This window comes from Ammospiza caudacuta, chromosome 25, assembly GCF_027887145.1.
Source record: "Ammospiza caudacuta isolate bAmmCau1 chromosome 25, bAmmCau1.pri, whole genome shotgun sequence".
Classification (NCBI taxonomy): Eukaryota; Metazoa; Chordata; class Aves; order Passeriformes; family Passerellidae; genus Ammospiza; species Ammospiza caudacuta.
In genome coordinates, this window is record NC_080617.1 from 4,753,570 (window position 1) to 4,773,856 (window position 20,287).

General features: G+C 58.4%; 1 protein-coding gene across 1 annotated transcript in view; it reads left to right on the plus strand.

Annotated features, from left to right (window-relative positions):
* Positions 1 to 5,031: 5,031 nt before the first annotated feature.
* The window catches only part of COL8A2 (collagen type VIII alpha 2 chain), a 28,246-nt gene continuing 12,990 nt past the window's right edge, over positions 5,032 to 20,287 (plus strand). The window contains exon 1 of the mRNA XM_058819940.1: positions 5,032 to 5,095. The gene's annotated coding sequence lies outside the window, so the exon portion shown is untranslated. The remainder of the gene's footprint in view (positions 5,096 to 20,287) is intronic.

The following is a 20,287-nucleotide window of genomic DNA, read 5'->3' on the forward strand; positions in this document are numbered from 1 at the left end:
GCTAGGGGTGGATGGGGACTGAAGGAACACAGCTGGAAGTGCCAGGAGCCTGGAGCCCACCAAGACCTGGTCATTCTCTGACCTCCTCACAGAATGACCCCCATAAATTGAAGCAGCAGCTGTTTGGTGGATAATAAAACTTTTTTTTTTTTTTTTTTTTTTTTTTTTTTTTTTTTTTTTTTTTCTCTGTTTTACAACTGGTTTACTGCCTGGATGTTTCAGCAGCTCAGCTGAACTTCCTCTGTGTGCTCCTGCAGGTCCCAGACAGGCTGCAGGACCCTGATCCCATGGGATGGGTCCCCAGCACCCATGGGAGCACCCAGCCCAGCCACCAGGGCAGGAATGGCACAGGGAGGGGGACACTTCCAGCCTCTTCCAGCAACTTCTTCCAGCGAACCTTAATTTACTTCTTATACTCTTCAGGTGGGACTAGCATAGCAACATTATATCTCTTCTTTTTGTTTTTTTTTGGTTTTTTTTTTTTTTTTTTTTTTGTTTGGTTTGGTTTTTTGGTTTTTTGGGGTTTTTTTTTGGTTTCTTGTTTTTGCTGGGAGGATGACAGCAGCTGAGCGAGGCTGCTCCTGACAGCTCCTTTCTGGGTGCTGTGGGGCCAGCCCAGCCCTGCCCTGGACCCAGGGGCTCCATCCATCCCCCGGCTCTGCAGGCAGATTTACTAGCTCCTACCAGGGGTGTTTATGGTGGGCTGGAATGCGCGTCCCCAGCACGTGATGAATTTACAGCGTGCCAACGAGCGGATTTATTCCAAGCCCACTGTCAGTGAATTAATCACAGCAGCCACGGCAAGGCTGGAGGTGCAGGTGGGGAGGGATGCCCATGGAGGGGGTGATGGGGGCACATGGGGGCATCACAGGGACAATCCTGACTGGTTTTGTTGAGCTGTGATGAGCTCTGGGGATGCTGCACCCCCTCCAGCGCTCCTGGGAAGTGCCAGCAGCTTCCAGGGCTGCCCTGGGCAGAGATTTAAACTTCAGCTCCCAATTCCACGTGCCATTTCCAAACAGAGGGCCAGGGGCCGCCAGCTACCACCTGGGCTGGTGCTCTGCAGACAAGGCAGCCCTGGAAACCGTAGGTGAGTGCAGTTTTTCCATGCATATGTATATAGAAGCAGAGTCAGCTGCCAAAGTAAATACAACCCTTCCCTTTCCAAAAATGTCCTCCAGGAATTGTAAAGGATCCTGGAGCAAGAATTCTGTCTCAGATCCTTTTTTTTTTTTTTGCTTTCTATTGGGGGAAGTGTGTAAACTCGCTCGGGTTCAGCCCCAGCAAAGGCAACGTGAGAGCGTTTTTTTATGGCGCGCACCAAAGGTGCTGGGAGCCGGAGCCACCGTGTGTACCCCGGGCAGGGCTCACGCAGGAAAACAATCCCAGTAAAGAGCTTTACAGCCACCGAGGAATGTGGAACCTCCACCAGGCCCTGCAAGGCTAATTGCTTTGGGATTTGCTCTTTGGGGGGGTTGAGTCTCCATGGTTGCTGCCTCAAAGGGCCCCAGCTGCCCTTGCGGTTCATTAGGATGCTGAGCGGGGAACTGGAGATGCTTTTAGGAGGCTGCAGCGGTTGTGGGGTAAGGGAAGGAGCCCTGCGGTTCCCAGCTGCAGCCCTGCCTTCTCCCGTTACAGCCGGGGACCCTTCCTGCCCCGCCAGGGTCGGGGTGGCAGCCGGAGGTGGCACCGATGTCCCCGGAGCTGCTGAGCCGGGCGCTGTCCCTGTCCCCAGCGGGACAATTGCCTTCAATCTGACCCATCCCGGGCTGATTCCTTGGAAAGACACACACAGGGATGTTTTCTGAGGCTGATGCATCCTCGTGTGTCCCCAGTGAGGGCTGCAGTGGCTGATGGTGGCGTGGTGCTGCCACCGCAGCCCTGTCCCTCCAGGCCCCGTCTGCTCGCGTGTTTTCTTAACTGATCTTTTCTTGCTCGTTTAAGTGACTTTGGAAAATGGGATTTTGGCTCTTAAATAGTTCAGGGGCTTTTGAAAATTTGACTCTAAATACTTTCCGAAGTGCATTTGTATGAAGTAATTCTCTCCAACCTCCCACAGTGGTAGTCAGATTGCATTTAATCCATCACTGAATGTTCCCGAAGGCTGGGATCTGGCACCACGCTCCACACGGAGCCGTGGCTCACCCTGCACTCTGCTGACACTGCCACACCCTGCCTGGTGTCCTCCTGGCCGGGCCACCTCTCACCTGCACACCACAGCTGGCACAGCAGGGTGATGTCCCCAACCCTTTGTGTGCCCTTGTCACCCCATGCCAGCACCCTGAGCGGGCACAGCAGCACTGCCAGCCCAGCTCCTGACCCCCTCCCACCTCCCCATGGCACATTTTCCCACTGGAGCACCAAGGGCTGGCTTTCTGAGCACAATTATCCATCCTTGTGGAAACATGGAAACGATATTCCGGCGCACGGGGCTGATTCGATTATGCCCGTGACCCACCGAAATTAAGTTAAGGCATTTTGCAGCCCCAGATTGAATTATGTCTCCTGCCTCTCTCTTGTTCCTCCTGTGCAGAGCCGCTGCAAGGCTGGGACAGGGATTTTGGGGAGCACCCTGAGGTGCAGCAGTGCCCAGGGGAGCTCTCAGTGGCTCAGTGTGGCCCTGGGGACACCGCGGAGCCCTGGGGACACCGTGGAGCCCTGGCACAGCAGTGGCTGCAGAGCTGCCAGGAGATACAGGCAGCAGAGCCCCTAAATCCCACTCTAAGCCTGGCTTCCCTCTCCTGCTGGGGAGGAGAGCCATCAGCAGTGGCTCGGCGCAGTGCTGAGAGGCATCAGTTGTTTAGCTCAAATAAATAAATAAATAAATAAATTTGAAGTTGGATGAGCTACTCAGAGTTACGGCACTGGGTGAGTTGTTCTCTTTCCTTGCTCAGCTTGGGATTGCTGCATCCTCTGTGAGCTCACACCTGGATGTCTTTTGGGCTGGAATAGAGCTAATTTCATAGGATTTTTCCCAACAGCTGGTACAGAGCTGGGTTTTACCTTTAGTGTAAGAATATTGAGGGTCAGGTGTTGCTTGGTAATATTTATTCAATTCCTACACATTTTTCAGCTCCTTGCTCTCTACCAGTCAGCAGGTGCACCAGCACCCAAACCAGAGCATCAGGGGGCTGCCGTCAGAAGCAGCTGTGACTCCACAAGCTATAAAAGAAAAGAAAGAACTCAATGAGGGCTTAGAAGACCCCAGAACAAAAATGACCATTGCTGGGCAGCAGGGAGAAGGCTGTGCATGGCCAGGAGCAGCCAGAGTGGCACAGCCCAGCCCAGGTGGCATGGCCAGGGTGCCAGGGGTGCAGCCCAGGCTCCATCCTGGGGAGGAAGGAGCCAGCACAGGAGCGATGACAGGCAGCAGGGGCCGGCACCGAGCGAGGCTGCAGCCCATGGTTTGATCTGTGGGACAGAGGAATGTCTGTGCTGGCAAATGAGCCTCCGAGCAGAGGAAATGCTTTGCCAGTGAGAGCTCTGGTTAAACAAGGCTGGTTCGTTTCTGCGGGAGCTGCCGTGCCAGCGGAGGCCCCTGAATGCTCTGCCCTGTGCCCGGGTGCTGCAGGTGGCACAAGGCCGTGGGCAGGAGAGCCAGAGCACTGTGGCTGAGGTGCTGAGGTGGTGGCAGAGCAGCTGCTGCCAGCAGCCATCCCCCGAGCAGTCACCGTGTGCTCAGCCGGGCTCAGCCCCGCTCTTGGGGCTGCCCTGAGCTGCTCACCCTGCCCTGGGGCGCTGGTAAAGGACGGACCCCCAGCCCTGCCCGCTCAGGGCACCGAGGGGAGCCCAGCCCCACGCAGGGCACAGCACATCAGCATTCCTGGGAGCAGGGTCCGGCCCCACGGCGGCTGCTCTCCGGGGGAAGCCATTGAGGGGGGATTAGCTGTCTGATGCCCCCCTTGCTCAGGCGCTTAATACAGAAAACAAACACCCTTGTGCACCCAGCGGCCTCCATCCCGACGGGCTTTCTCCGTGCCCGTTGCCTGAGCAACCCTAATCTGCCTCGCGGGGCACACCGGGGCCCTGCACCCCGCACCCGGGGCTGCGGCAGCGCCGGCCGTGTCCCGGTGATGTCCCCGTTGTGTCCCCGCTGTGTCCCCGCTCTGTCCCCGCTCTGTCCCCGTGGTGTCCCCGCTGTGTCTTGGCCATGTCCCGGCTGTGCCTGGCACGCGGCTGCCAGCGGGATGCCCACGGCTCCTCCGCCCCGGGCATGGGCAGCACACGATGCCCGGGACAGGCAGGTGCCGGCATCCCGTTCTCCTGGGGCTGGGGCACCTCTGTGCTGGTGTGTGTGATTTCAAACTGTGCCAAGACACGAGGCCGCAGGACCCGGCTGCACTGGCACTGTTGTGCCCAGAGCAACGGGATTTTCAGGGTGGTAGAGTTACCCCACCACAGAAGTGGGGATCATGTCCTGCTGAGGCCCTGTGTCCACAAAGGACATTGGGTGAGCATGGGGGCGACGCTGCTCCAGCCCTGGGCTGCCAAGAGGGGGAAAGAAGGTTGGAGGCCATTCACCCCATCCCAGGGTGGGCTCTGCACATGGAGGGGGCCCTTTTCCCACCCTGTGGCTGCTCCTGCTGGCAGCAGCATCCCGGGGCACAGGGCATCCCTGCGCGGGGGAAGGCGGGCGGGTCTGGGGGCCGTGCCCGGGCCCCCTGTCCCGGGTGGGGTGGCGAGGAGGGGCCGGGGGGGCGGGGGCAGAGGGGCCGCGCTCTCGGGGTGCGGTGCGCGCAGTCTCCCTCCCTCCTGCCCGAGGAACGACCAGCGCGGCCGGGCTGGGACCGCCGAGGGGAGAGAGGAAAAAAGAGGGAAAAGAGAGAAATCGCAGCACCCGCTCCCCGCACCCCGCGCACCTTTGGTCCCGCTCCGCATCCCCCGCACCCCTGATCCCGCTCCGCATCCCTCTCTCGGCATCCCCCCGTCCCGCTCGGCATCCCCCGCGCCCCCGGCCCCGCTCCGCCCTCCCGCCCGCCCCGCTCCGCCCCGCGGGGTGCCCGGCCCGGCCCGGCCCGGCCCGCCGCTCCCGCCAGCGGCCGCCCGTGCCCGCCGCTCCGCTCCGCTCCGCTCCGCCGCGCCGACGGGAGCTGAGGTAAGGTCCGCGCCGCTCCGCCGGGACGGGTCAGGGCTCCCGGTGCCGCTCCCGGTGCCGCTCCCGGTGCCGCTCGTCTGCGCATCCCGCGGGTTGCGCCGGGCTCGGGCAAGAATTGATCCCGTGGATTTCCCAGTCACGAGTCCCGCTGTTCTGGTGCCTTTTCCCCGAGGAACACTCCAGCCATCCCTTTTCGGGCAGGTCTGAGCCCGCTTTCCTCTACTTCACCTTTTCTCATCGTTTCTCCCTCCTCTGACCCATCCCGTTCCCAGTGAATCCTCCCCAGAGCCTTTGCCGTCTCCCAGTGCCCAGCCCCTTCTTTCTGCTGTTAGGAAATGTTTGTGAGAACAAAAGTGTTTCGGAGAAAGTGCCGTGGCCTTTGGGACAGCCACTGCTGGCACTCACTGCTCCAGCCCTGCCTGGAGTCCCGTCCCCTCCCGCAGCTCCAACATCTGCACCGGGTACCGGCACCATTCCCGGGTACTGCGTTCCACAAAAACCTTGGGAAACACCAGGTGCTTATTCTTTTTAAGAGTGTTGCTGTTAATTGGCTCCTGAGCTACCAGGTTCTCCGGCTTTGAACATTCCCAATAAGCCAGGAAAGATCCCCCCTGTACGGTAGCCCCAGGCCAGGCAATAACCTACCGGAGATATTTCTCATCTATGGGCAGCTTTGCTATAAGGAACATGTTTAATAAATCATAAGGCCGGTGAATTCCTGGGATTTTTATTGCTTCTGTAAAAATGCAGTTTTGATCCGTCTGCGAGGGATATTGGGAAACAAAGCGGCTCCTTTCAGAGCCGGATCCTACGAATTTAGGACACGGACCTGGCAGCAGGGCTGGTGGCTGGGAGCCCCCTGGGCAGGGGCAGTGCTGTGGTGGGGCTGTCCTGTCCCTGCTCTTTTAGGAACCAATATAATCCAGGTGCCTGAACCCCATCTTGGCTTTCCTCACTCCTCTGGGGCTCTGGACACAACCGCGTGTGTGGAGCCGAGGCAGCGATGCCAGGGGAAACATCACAGCTGGAAACGCTGCAGGGCTGCACCAGGCTTCCAGTTACATTTTTCCTCCTCGCCCTGCTGCCCGAAGGGAAAAGAAGCAGCAAAACCCAAAAGTGCTAAAAAATGGGAGAGGTTCTTGCAGGAAGACTCGCCTGGTTTCCATCAGCCCAACTGACCCCATCTCCCAGCAGCGGGGCGGTGGATTGTCCCAGCTCCCACATTGGCCAGAGGAATGGCAATAAAGCAATTTTCTTTGCCTGTTCCAATCTGAAAACTGGGGTTTAGAAGCAGGAGCAGAGCCAAAACGCAAACAGCACACAGAGATGTGAATCCAGCAGCTGTCAGGGGCTCATTGGGAATTCGGAAACCACGAGTGCTGCGGCCAGGGCAGTTGGTTGTGGGTTGGAATAGATGGTGGAGGCTCTGCCCCGCTGCACTGGGCCAAACTGAGAGGCCAGGCTGCCCTTGTCCGAGGAGGCAGCAGTTTGGTGATCGGGATTTGTCCCGTCTCCTGCCATGCCTTTGTTTTAGGCTGTGCAGAGCCGGGCCACAGAGGCGGGGAGGGAGCATTTCTTTGTACAGGGAAGCATTTAAATTCTTTGCAGTGATTCATATATTCCATTCATATGAAACACAGTCCTGCCGAGTGTGAATGGGGACTGAGGGGGGATTTTTTGAAGGCAATAAGCCCTAGAAGTGTCAAAAGTTATTCACACCTTGGTGAAATCAAGGATATTTCTGTCCGTGGCTCTTGGCAGGGGCTCAGCACAGCTCGCCTTGCGTTGGGTTTTTGGTTTCCCACTTGGATACGGAGCAGGGGGAGCACAGGGGCAGTGCTCCCATTCCCTGTGCCCAGTGCTGGAAGATTCCTGGTGCCAGAGGGGCCTGGCATGGGCTGTGCCCAGGGGTTGTGGTTTGGATTCTCTGGGGTCACAAATGCCCAGAAAGCCCCAGGGCTGGTGAGCAGCCACCTCTTGGTGAGCCCATGGCTGGGCGAGGTTCTGCCCCTCCACTGATGGTCACTAAGGCTGTAGCCATCGCTACAGACCAGCTGTGCCCATCGGGGCAGAGCCTGCCTTGCTTGCCCTCAGCACAGGGCACAGGAGCAGCCCAGAGAGGAGCCTTTTTGGGGGGTGCTGGGACCTTGGTGAGGGTCTCCTGGGGTCAGGCATGACCCTGGGGTCACTGAGATGCTCTGGGGGCCTGCCAAGTCCCTGTTGAGGAGCATTAGTTTGGGGGGAATCAAGTGGAGTGGCTGAGGGCCAAGATGCAGGGGCATCACCCCAATGGCACAAGGTGCCGCAGGTGTGGGGGCAGCACCTGTGGGGAGCTCCTGCCTCTGCTGGCTGCTCCAGGATGCTTTGAACCACTGTAAATCCTCCCCGAAGGAACTGCAAGACAGTTTTATGGCTGCTGGGGAGGCAGATTAGCAGGGTGCTGTTTTCAGAGCTGATCCATCACGGGACGCTGTGCGGTGCATCCAAGGCTGCGGTGCAGCCTCTGCTGGGGAGGTGGAGGTGAAACCGCCCGGTTTTAATGCTCTGTCTGCTCCTGGGTCTGTGATGTGAGAGGCAAAACCTCCTCCACAGGCCCTGCATGCCATGGCCAGGCTCCTCACACCGCTACAATATCAAGGGGATTTGGGCAGTGGCACCTGCAAAAGGCATTAACCCGGTGGGGAGGGCGTGGGGCCGGTCCCGTCTGTCCGTCTGTCCCCACACACCCCTCTGTCATTGTCTCCTATTTCATCTTGTCCACAGCCCAGGAAGGAACAGAGTTTCCATTCCTCTGCACTGAAGAAAATATCTGTGACAATAAAATCTCATAGTTGAGAAGAGGGAGGGATAAAAAGACACCAAATTGCATTTGTCTTCCCTCAGTTTCTCAATCCCACGTTTTTCCCTCTGGGAGAGGGTGCAAGCCCACTGTGGGGCACTTGCTGGACTCTGAGCATCCCCAGCCCCCCATGCACTTTAGTCACAGCTAATTAGAGAGGGCAATTATCTGGTTTAACAAAGATGGGATGGCATTGACACATGCCCATTCCCTCTTTTGCACTCAGGGGCTCCCTGTGCAAAAGACCCACTGGGGACATTTGGGGAGCAGGGCAGGGTGCTGCTGGAACCTGGCTGTGTCCTGCAGCAATCCAGTGGGATTGGGACCCTCAGGGGGGCTGTGAGGCAGGGGTGACACCCCACACCACGTCCCCCCAGCTCTCCCCTCCTGCTCAGGGCTCAGCTGCTTCCCTGTGTTGGCGACTTGGACGCCGGCACAGACATAATAAACCGCTTTTCCTTTTCCCCCTGTCACCGGAGCCGCTCCTGAGTCACATCCCTGGCTGCCTGGCTCTTCCCCAGGGCTGTCTGCTCTGGCTGCATAACCCTGCACATCAAAGCAATGGGATCCATCCCGGCCGGGAAGGGCTGCGGGGATGGCAGCGCTCAGGGAAACATCTGCAGGGGCCGGGGGGGCAGCGCTGGCCTGGTGCTGGGATGGGATTGTGATGCTCTGCTCCCCAACAGCCTGGCTCAGCCCTGGGCATTGCTGGGCTGCCCCAGAGAGCTGCAGGAGCTGGGCTCTTTAGCAAAGCCACATCCTGCCCTGTTTTTGCAGGAGCACCCCAGGAGCAGGGACCCCACAGTTCCTGATGGCTGCTGCATCCCTGCAGTGCTCCCGAGCTTGGCTGGGGGCTGCAGGTGGGAGATGGGTCCCAAAAAGGACCAAAGGTGGCAGTGTGAGGGTGTCTGCTGTCCCCTCAGCCCAGTGCTCCCATGGCCTCTGGCCCCAGTGTCAGCCAAGTTCACAGAGCGAAGCTCCAGCTCACAGGCGGCAGCAGCAGCCAAAATCTGCAGAGCAGCCAGGTCTGGTCTCTGTGACCTTCCCTGGGGCCGAGCCCGTCCTGCTGGCCCATCTGGAGATGTTTGTCCTCAGAGGCTCTTCCAGGCTCCTCCATCCAGGACAGGGCTTGGCAGGGAGCAGTCAGGGAGGAGGAGAGGACTTCAGTGTCCACCTGCTGTGGATGCAGTGGCCGATGCAATGCCTTGCCCAGCTTGGTTGTTTTGCACCAAAAACCCGAGTCCTTATTTCTTTCAGCATCCCCAGCCCAAGTTCTGCCCTCTCCAGGCAGGATGTGGCCCCAGGAACTGCCCCAAAGCAGAAGATTTCTGCAGACCTGCTGCACGCTGGAGCAGCCTGGCAATGCTGGACCCCTGGGACCCTGCAGTGCTCCTGTGCCTGCCCCACAGAGCTCTGGCTGTCGCTGAGAGCCTCTTTATTGTTCTGGTGGAGGGTTTTGTTTCACTGCTGCCTTCCAAGTTCCCAGGGATCTAAATTCTAAAGCAGGGTCTTGTAAAGAGCCCTGTCCAGATGGGCGAGATGATATTGCCATATCAGATGAGAACTATCCCTGGCTTTATCCACAGACAATGCAGCAGTGGGAGCAAACAAGGATAGAGCCTTTCTTCCGAGGCACATTAGCCAAATAAGAGCCTTCACTTTGTTTTGTGCCGAAACCTAAGGCCCTGAGGCCAGACCACCTCAGGGAGCTGCCCCATCCCTGCAGCCACAGGAGGATTTGCACTTTTCCCCGTTTTCCTGGCAGGGCAGGGCGGCAGGTCCTGCCCATCTCATTGCTGTCCTGGCAGGGTGGTGTCCATTCCCCCAGGGCTGGGAAGGTCTCAGGGACTGGGCAGCACTCAGGCCTCTCCTGTCCTTGGATGCCACAGGAGGTGGAAGATGCTTTGGTTGTGCCTCATCGTTTGTGGGAACCCTCTCAGAACAGTCGGGGCATCTGAGGCTGCTCCATGCACTCACTTGTGGTGATGCACAAACCCTGTGGCCAATTCACCTGCTTTCAGATTTCATTACAAGGCCCAGAATTCAGCCCAGGTTTGTTTTAAGAAGTTACCGGAGGCTGAGAGAGCCTGGGACTGATTTATGGCTTCCCATCAAAATCATGTGGTTCCACCACGAAACTTGGAAGCTCTGGCTGCATTTTTCCTTTGGAGATTTTGGCTCCGCTCCAGGGCTGGGAGTGTGAATCCAGGGTGTGCATCAGGGCTGGAGCATTCGGGTGCTGTGACTGAAATGGAGGAGATATGGATCACCAAGGAGAATATTTAATGTCAGGACAACACAGCCATGTTCTCAGGGAAGCACTGATAAGGCAGTGGGAGGCTTGGCACGGCACAGAGCTGCAGCAGGTCCTTTGCTCTCACTGTAGCTTTCATTTCAACACTCAGCACTTATCACCCTCACATCCTGCTCCGTGTCAGCAGCCAGAGCAGCATCTCCTGAGCTGCTGTGCCCAGCCAGGCTGGGAAGTTCCACTGCCCTCCCTGAAGCCCTGCTCTGGGCTCGCAGGGTGAGCTGCCAGTGCCCACCGGGGTTAAATATGTGGGCTTTTGCCAGAGAAGCATATTTCCACCCTGAAACATGCATTGTCAATGACTGCAGAAAGGTATTTCTCTCTGTTGCCTGTACTGTGAGCCAGCGGACAAGAACAAGACGACTTTTATTGCTATTTCTTCATATTTCCTGATATTGCCAGTCTGGCACTCACAACCCACAGGCAGATCCTGACCTGGGCCTGGGTTTGGATTACAGTGGCGATACCTTTGTCTTTGCTTTGCCTTTAATTTCAGATTCTTTGGGCCCTGTAGGGGCTGAGCTGATAACCCTGGAGGGCAGAGCCCACAGCCCCAGGGTGGGCAGCTTGGGTCAAGGGCAGACACCAAACCAGGCACACAGATTCATTAAGGTTGGAAAAGCCCTTCAAGATCATCAAGCCCACCCTTCAACCAAACACCCCATGCCCACTAAGCCGTGCTGTGAAGTGCCACATCTGTTTTTTGAACACTTCCAGGGATTCTGACTCCATCACATCCCTGGGGAGCCTCTTCCACAGCTGGACCCAGGCCAACCCCCTGCCCCTCACAGCAGCTCAAGCACCCCAAAGCCCAGTGATTGCCAAGGGCCCACAGACCCCTGAGGGTCCCATTGTGGGGGTCTCAGCCTCTGGCTCACGGCAGTGCAGGAACAGAGGAAAAGAGCTTTGTGTTACATAAATAACAAGGTCAGAGCCTGCGAGCTGCTCCTGCTGCGCGCGTCCTGCCGAGCATCCCCGGCACGGGGGCCAGCGGGACGGCGGAGCCGCTCCAGGGCTTGGGTGCCTTTATGGTTTCAATTTAATGGCTTTTTAAAGTCGAGATGAAAGGGAAAGGCGGGCAGGGCCACAGCAGTTCCCCTGTCTGCATCCCAAGGAAGCTGGTGGGGCTGTGCCGAGCACCGGTGGCTCCGTGCCCGCTTCCCGATCCTCCCTTGCTCCTTCCCACCGCCGGCACAGACACGTCCTCACCACGAACACACTCTGTCCCTGCCAGCTCTGTGCTGTGCTGGCAAGTGCCAGCTCATGTGGCAGCGTGACCTGACCCCTCAAGGCCTGGTTTGGGACACTCAGGTGTCCAGCACTGCCCCAAAGGCCTGGCACAGTTGGTGCTGATGGTTTGTTCCATCACACCTCTCATAGCCACTCATTAAAGACCACACGTGATGTGGTCATTGCCAAGCATCAGCTACGGGCCAGGACAAGACCCCAGCGCTCCTCCAGCAGCCATAAATTGAGCTGTACGAGGAGTCTGTAATTATTTTATGCCAAGCCTGGTATTTTCCTCCCCCCAGGGAAGCACTAGAGCGAACAAGAGCAGGCCTGTGCCAAACCATGCCCGGGCAGTGCTTTTATGAAATCTTGGGTTCGTCAGAATTAATTTCATTTAAAACATTCTTCTCGTTTTTCATAAAGCACAGCAGATCCGCGGTACTTAGGGCAGGAATGCAGCCAGAGCGCTGCCGGGCAGGCGGGAATTACCCGCGGCAGATGGGCCGTGACGGCGGCGGGGTCGCCCACGGCATCCTGGGGGCATCCAGCTGGGAAGGGATGCTGGAGTGACCGTCTGGGAACAGCCAGGCACGGAGCTGCAGCAGTGCCATCCGTCCTGAGCTCCCAGGGGTGTGGGAGCGCAGGTGTTTTGTCCCCAAAGCTCTGTGGAGGCTGTGGCTGTGGCCGTTCCCATCCCAGTGCTGTCCCTGCATCACTGACCATCTGCCTGAGTCCCCTGGCTGGAGGCAGCTGGCCCAGGGGTGGAACCTGGTCCTAAATCTGGCCAAACTGCTCAGATTGTCAATAATTCAGGTGATTTTTGGGGCTGGGGGCAGAAGCAGTGTGTGGACAAGGGTTGGAAGCTGGTGCTCCTGCCTTGCATGAGAAGGTGTGAAGATCAGAGCCATGGGAGGAACAAACCTCCCTCCACTACTGCTGGGACATGGTAGGGGCATTTCCCAAAGGCAGGATCTCTGCAGGGCTGCTGCTGGAGGGCTCTTGGCTTTGGAGGCAGGTTAGTCCCTGGGCTCCAACCCCAGCAGGAGAAGTAGCTCAAAAATCCCATAATTGTGGAGACCTGACCCACTGGGAAGGGGTGTAACTCCCCTCCCCTCAACCTTCCCCCTCCTGCAGCCTCCCAGTTCAGGACCCAGGCGAGCACCTCAGCTGCTGTGTCCTCTGAGGATGCAAACAGGAGCTCGTCACCTTGGGTGACCCTGAGGCAATGAGATGAGTCACAGGACATCCCTGTGGGAGCTGGAGACCAGAAGGGGCCAATGGGGCCCTGCAGCTGGTCCTGCTGCAGGCTGGGATCATCCCTGCCATGCTGGGAACCTTGTTTGCTCCAAACTTCCACCTCTGCCAGGTCAGTGGGCTCCAGCCTGCCAGGAAGCTGGCAGGGTGAGAGGGGGGTTAGAAGGTTTGGCAGGTGTTGAACCTCATCTTTCATCCTGCTGCAGGAAATCCATGGCTTCATCTTCCCTGTTCCTGCAGGAGCCCTGCCCTCTCCCTCCAGAGAGAGAGGGTGGCTGGGATGGACTGGGAGCTGGAGCAGCACTGGGGTCTGCACCATGGCCAGAGCCCTGCAAGCTCAGTTTTGGCCGGATGGCACTCCAGAGGAGTGGGCGGCAGCTCCAGCACTGCCTGGCACAGCCAGGTGCCCAGCTGGTGGCGTTTGCCAGCTGCAGGGTCGGGTTGATCCCCAGTTTGTGTGGAGCGTGAGAGCCCAGGGCTGGGTGTGCTGTTTATTTTGGTTAAATTGAGTTTTCTCTGGGAGATTGGGGGGCGCTGGGGGCCTCCAGACAAGGGGCTTTTGTGAGCTGAGCTGCAAGCCGATCCCCTTTTGTGGTTTTGCCTTTTTGGATGATACAATTTGTTATTCCAAGAACTACCCAGCAAATGGACCCCATTAGCCGAGTCCCCAGAGCAGCTGGAGCTGGAGCTGGCGCTCGCAGTGCCTTTGTCTGCATCCACCTTGGGCCCACTGGGAGCACTGGGGCACTGCTTTGCCCCTGGATGGTGCTTGGGGGACAGGAGGGGGCAGGAGCTGCTGTCTGTCCTTGCTGGCTGTGCTGACAGAGCATCTTATGGGATTAGCCTGGGCTGGGACCAGCAGGAAGCACTGGGTTTGCTGAATTCCCTGGCACACAGTGACAAAAACCCAGTTGTTGCCACGCTGCTGGGGGCTGGAGCCAGTGCTGGGGCAATCCATCCAGGGATGGATTGCAGCCCTTTTAGGCTGGATCCCACCCTGATGCTCGTGTGAATTCACATCCCTCTCTGCCTTTGGGCACCAGCAGCATCCCCTGCACCGGGGGCATCATTTGGGCATCCCCAAAGCGTCCCTGCACAGCCAGCACACCAAGGGCAGCTGTGTGGATGCCGTGGCAGCCCGTGCTGCTAGAGCCCGGCCCCGGGGCCGTTTTGCCGGGGCTCGGCCACCTCCGGCCACCAGCAGCATCCGGAGCATCCTTGGCCCGCCCGGCGCTGCCTCCCGCGGGGATGCTGCTGGCTCTGTTTGTCTTGGCTCCGACGCGCTTTTTCCTGCATGTGAGAGGCTGGGGCTGCGCAGGAGCCAGCGGGTTCATAAATAAAAGCGTCGGACACCTCTGTGGGTGGTGCTGAAAGCTCCTGAATTAGTCCCACCGCCCTGACACAGGGACACACCCGGGGCTCTCCCGGCTTCCCGACCCCGTCCTGGCTGCTCCTGCACAACCATCCCTGTGTCCCATCCCCAGCCCCACTGCACCCACCCCTCCTGCAGGGCTGGGACACCCTGCCCTGGCCAGCTGGGATGTATCCCTGCTCCCACCAGCCTCCTAAAGGGACAGACCTGGCTGGGCTCTGTTCCCTCGCTGGCCCCATAGCAAGGAGGAGCAGACACCGCCACGCCTGGAGATGAGTTTGGCACAGAACTGGGTGTGGGAGCATCCCCAGGGCACGCACAGAGGGGTCATTGGCTGCCTCCAAAGCCCCTTGGCCATCTCTGGTTGCTGTAGAACCGGGAGGAGAGCGAACCTCACCCCTTCACCTCCCGCTCCGTGCCGGGCCGGTGCGGGCAGCAGTGCCCGGAGGCTGTGGGACACTGGCCTTGCACGGAATTTCCTTTCCATTGGCTCATCGGGGCCACGCTCCGGCCCTGGCAGAGCCCGGCGGGGGCCGTGGGAAGGGGCAGCCCTGACTTCCCAACAAAGGGAGCCCGGCAGTGGGCAGGAGACAGCGCCGGGAGCCAAGAGAGCAGGGGCAGCACCCGGGCAGGGCTCCCCGAGCCGCTCTCGGCTCTCCGTTCACCGGGGATGGAGGCGGCTACAGCCCCCGGGGGCTCCATGGGGCAAAGGCCAGCACAGATCGGGGATCCTGGTGCCAATCCCCGACCGCAGACCCTGGTGCCCCCTTTGGGGCAAAGACCAGCACAGATGGGGACTCCTGGGTGCCCCCCTTTGGGGCAAAGGCCAGCACAGATGGGGACTCCTGGGTGCCCCCCTTTGGGGCAAAGGCCAGCACAGATGGGGGTTCCTGGTGCCAACCCCCGATTGCAGACCCCGGTGCCTCCCTGTAGGCAAAAGCCAGCACAGATCGGGGTTGCTGGGTGCCCCCCTGGGGCAAAGGCCAGCACAAATGGGGGTTCCTAGATGGGGGTTCCTGGCACCCAGCTCTGAGCACAGCCCCCGGTGCCTCCGTGGGGCAAAGGCCAGCACAGATGGGGGTTCCTGGCACCCAGCCCCTGGTGCCCCCTTTGGGGCAAAGGCCAGCACAGATGGGGGTTCCTGGTGCCAATCCCTGACCATAGACCCCGGTGCCCCCTTTGGCGCAAAGGCCAGCACAGTTCGGGGTTCCTGGCACCCAGCCCCGACCGCAGCCCTGCTCCCGCCGCGCCCCCGCCATTCCACCCGGGGCCTGACATTTCAGCGTGCCGAGCCTTCGGAAAGCAGCGTTTTAATGCTCTCGCTGTAAAAGCGGTGGAAAATGTCCGTGGGCTTGTGCAGGGAGGCTCCCGGGAGCGGCCACGCCGCTGTGGGTGTGCCGGGCGCGGGCTGAGCCCCGGCTGGGATGGGGGATCCGGGGGGATCCGGGGGGATCCGGGGGGATCCTGGGGGATCCTGTGGAGCCCCGGGTCTCTCTGAGACACCCCTGCAGCCACAGCCAGCTCTGCTCATCCCTGGTTTCTGTAGCAAGGCTGAGGCTGGTGCTGTCCCAGGTGGGTTCTGCAGCCACTCGGGGCACAAAGGGAGCTGTCACCTCACTGTCCCCTGGCATTGCTCCTGCCATCCCTGCCTCCAGAGCTTCTCCTGTGCTCTTCCCACACCAACTCCAGGCTGAAGGCTGAAGGGTTCCTTGGGTATCTTTTCTCTTCTGTTTTTTCGGGGTTTTTAATGACTGTCCTCTAGAAAAATGGGCTGAATATCTCAATTTAATTTTCTCCCCATATTTCATTGCTCAGAAATGCCAGGCCAGTGTGGCAGCAGCGTGGCACCTGCAGCAGATGCTCAGTGCCATGTGCCTGCCACTTCCTAGAAGGCAGCAACATGCCCCAGGTTGGGTCTGATCCCTGGATCAGGTCTGACGCCCAGGTTTGGATCTTTTCCCAGCTCTGGGTCTGCAACTAACATGGGGAAATTATTGGCACAACACTTGGGGTGCCTTGGGGTGCAGTAACCATGCCAGCCCCTCCTGAGCACCTTGGCAGCCTCCTGGCACCTGTGGGTGCCCCTTGCCAAGGCAGGGGGTCCTGGCAGTGCCACCCCCGTGGGCAGTGGGTCCCGAGTGGGGACCGAGGGAGGCTCCCACATGACACAGCCTGGGGCAGAACTCAGAGTGAGCTGAGTGTATTTCCAGCTCCAAGCCCAAACAAAAGGTTTTGTAATAAATGTCTCCCTGTCCCTGGGTTCAGGGTCCAGCTTTGCACCCCAGTGCTTCTGAATGGGTGCATTTGAATGGAGCAGATGGGACCACAGGGGTGCAAAATCAGGGACTGACCCTGAGGGACCAGGCTCCATCCCATTGTCAGTCCCCTGGGACACTGCAGGGACACAGAGACAGCCACTGGCTGTGTGTCCATCCAGGGCCAGGGGCCCTAACAGAAACAAATGAGTCCTGCTAAGAAAATAGTCCAGATATTCTGCACTGCTTTCCACCAGTGCTGGAGCTCCAAGGCCCCAATTTTGCTTGGCAAAGGGTCAATGGTAACAGCGACGCCCAGGGCAGATGCTCTGGAGCTGTGAAGGTCACTGGCTCCTCTGGGCCTTTCTTAGCCAGCTCCCAGCACTGTCCCAGCTTCTCCTTTCTCCATCCTCCATCCAGAAGTGGTTTTTCCTCTGGGATTATCTGGGACACATGAAATCCACACCATTTCCCTGTGGGCTGGCTGCTCTGCAGGTGCTGGGTGCCCTGGGCAGGGCAGAGCTGCCCAATGGTGTCACACTGGGAGGAGAAGAGCAGTGAGAAATGAGCACAATTTTGGGTGTGTGGGTCCAGGTTAGGGGGTGATCTGGAACCTTTTGGAGCAAATTCAATGGGATGCTTGGTTGAACTGGAAATTGGGAGCCTGGAAAGGAAAGTGTGGCCTTGTGGTCATGGCACTGTGATGATAAATGATATCGAAAGGGGGTTAATGACAAAGATGGTGAACGTGGGGACACTGAGTGGCACCTCATGGTCCCCAGGACACATCACCCAGCTGTCCAGGAGCAGTGCTGTCCTGTGGGATTCTGCTGCCTCTGCACAGGCTCCCATGGCATGAGGGTTTGGTGTAATCCTCAGGAAAGCAGGGCCACTGGAATTCCCTGTGAGGCTGTCGACTCCAAGACAAAGGAAATGTGGAAACTTAAAAAAAAAAAAAAATTAAAAAAAAAGTAGAAATTTCAAATTGAAAAATCAAAGCAGCTTATTCAGCAATGGTGAAACATCTTGTGACGGCGTCAGGCAAATTATTTCCAAACAAAATTCTGGGAAAAAATCAGCTTGATTTTGCACAACTCACAGCTGTCCCAATGGAAAGGCACATGGGGGTTGTCCATTGGGATGGGGGCATGGAAGCCTGATGGTGCTGCAGGGCCTCAGGAGCACAGCCTGGCAGAGAGGATGGCCCCTAAAATGGGGATTACAGGGCACAGGGGAATTCTGAAATCCAGCCAGGAGCACGGGGCTGTGCCAGACAGGAGCGTGGGATATGGGAGTGTCTTGTCAGAGTTTCCACTGAGCACCTCGGGCTGGCTGGGGTCTCACATCAGCTCAGAGAAATTAAATTAAATAACATAAATACTGCCTGAAACATGCACTCCATCCCCTTCTCTGGATTTGGAAATGGGGAAGCAGCTGCACATGGCTGCTGTGCCAGGAGTGCTCCTTTATGGTGCATGGGGCAGCAGGGGATGGGGATGAGATGGGCATGGGGATGGGATAGGGATGGAGATAGGAGTGAGGATGGGGATGGGATGGCATGGGATGGGGATGGGGATGGGATGGGATGGGGATGGGGATGGGATGGGATGGGGATGGGGATGGGATGGGATGGGATGGGATGGGATGGGATGGGATGGGATGGGATGGGATGGGGATGGGGATGGGGATGGGATGGGGATGGGATGGGAATGGGGATGGGATAGGAGTGAGGATGGGGATGGGATGGGATGGGATGGGGATGGGATGGGATGGGGATGGGATGGGATAGGAGTGAGGATGGGGATGGGGATGGGATGGGATGGGTATAGAAATGGTGAAGAGAGGAGTGTGGTGAAGGGATGGCGATGGGGATGGGGATGGGGATGGGGATGGGGATGGGGATGGGATGGGGATGGGTATAGAAATGGTGAAGAGAAGGGGATGGCGAGGGGATGGGGAAGGGGATGGGTATAGAAATGGTGAAGAGAGGAGTGTGGTGAGGGGATGGCGAGGGGATGGGGAAGCCGATGCTGGCGCGGGGCTGCAATTTGCCGATTTGCCGATTTACCGATTCACCGAGGGGAAGGCAGCACCGAGGCACCGCCCCGGCAGGTAACCCCATCCATCCCCCAGCGCCGCCCGCCAGGGAGGGACGCAGCCGAGGCTCCCGCTCCTGAAATTTATTTTAATGTAAACCTAGCTGTAAGGCAGCTTTTTCTCATTTTTAAACTATTTCATATCAATCCTTGGCCTGACATTTGTTTTCTTTGAGTGCGGTGGGGAGCGCGGTCGGCATTGCTGAGGATATCTCCTCTGGAATCTTGGCAGAGGCGGCTCCCTATCTTTGAAGAAACGGCAAATGCAAAACAGAAGGCCGATATTAGAGAAGCATAAACAATATTTTTTTTCCCCCGTTAACCCCAGGAGAGGCACAGGGGCCGAATTGGTGACACTTGGTGGGGGGACAGGGGGGACATTGACCATCCTCGGCCACAGGGCACCTGTCTGGGCTGACCCCAGGCTGGGACACCCCAGCATCACTCCGGGCTGGTCCTGTCACCTGCGTTGTCCCCAAGGCCTGTGACCGACCTGGCGGGACAGGGAGTGGTGGCAGACGGGGAGTTTGCAGTGGTTGGAGATGGGTTGGTGGAGCCAGGGGTGCCCCAACCAAGGTCTTGCATTGTTGGGGGTCAGAAGCCGAGCTCTGGAGTCTCCCCCGAGGAGATGCAGCTCCAAAGTGAAGTGGGAGTGAAGTCACCGGGTGATTTGTCAGAGGGTTTTGTGGAGGATAACCGCGGGGAGGATGTGTGGGAGCAATGATAGGCGAGCAGGCACAGGCAGCAGTGCTGACACCTTGGGGATTGCTAAAATGCTGGAAAAGGAGAGGAAATGGAGATCAAAGGACCCAGCAAAACCAAGGAGACAGAATTTCAAACTCTTGATGCTAAAATAGAATCCCTGTTAGGATAAACACTGCAAGGCAGGCTCCTGTCTGAGCAGCTGGGCAGGGATGGGGATGTTCCTGGTGTTTCAGACAGGAGGAGATGTTCTCACAGCAATTCACACATTTGCTGTCGCACCTGGGCAGGTGCTGAGGGAGGAGTGGAGAGCTCAGGTGGGGAAACCACAGGGTGGGGACACAGGTGGGGATGCTGTGGCAAGGACTGAGCAGTAGCACCAGCTGTCCTGGGGCACTGGGAGCTGCTGGCTCCATGCTGTCCCACTGCTCTGGGGTTTGCATTTACCGTGGTGCAAGGCTAGCACCTCTTTTCCCTGGGAGAACAGGGTGCTGCTGCTGAGGCTCCTTGTTGCACCCAGAGCCACTGAGGGCTCCCCAAGTGCTGCTTTAGGCTCCCACTGCATTCCCTTAGCAGGGTCCCCTTCCATGGGATGGGTGGGAAGGGCTGGAACAGCCACAGAGATGCTGCCCCACATGTCCCACCCTGCAGCCCCCCAAGGCAGCTGCCCTGAGCACCCCACCCCAGAAGGCTCATTACAATGAATCCAGTGACCCCAGCACGAGGCTGGAAGTTTAAATGTCTGTGGTTGATGGCCGCTTGCCTGCAAATTCCCTGGGATGGGAATCGCTCCCTGCGGGTCCCTCCAGGCTTAGCAGATTTCTTTGCAAAACACCCCTTTGCCTTAGGAAATGTTATTTCTGCACAGGAGCAAGGTGGGTCTGACCTGCAGAGCTCGGGAAAACTCAAGTGCTTCCCACTGCTCCCAGCAGGACCCACCTGTCCCTGGAGCAGGGCTGGCCCAGCAGCACAGGGTCCTTGGAGAGCGATGCCCAAAGCTCCAGCAGCTCCCTGGGGCTCTCAGCCCCTCTCCTTCCTCTGGTGTCTGGGCAAATGCTCCACATCCCACACCAGGAGCCAGGCACAAGTGTCTGTGCTTGGTCAGGGCATGAGTCTGAGTTCACAGAGTAGTT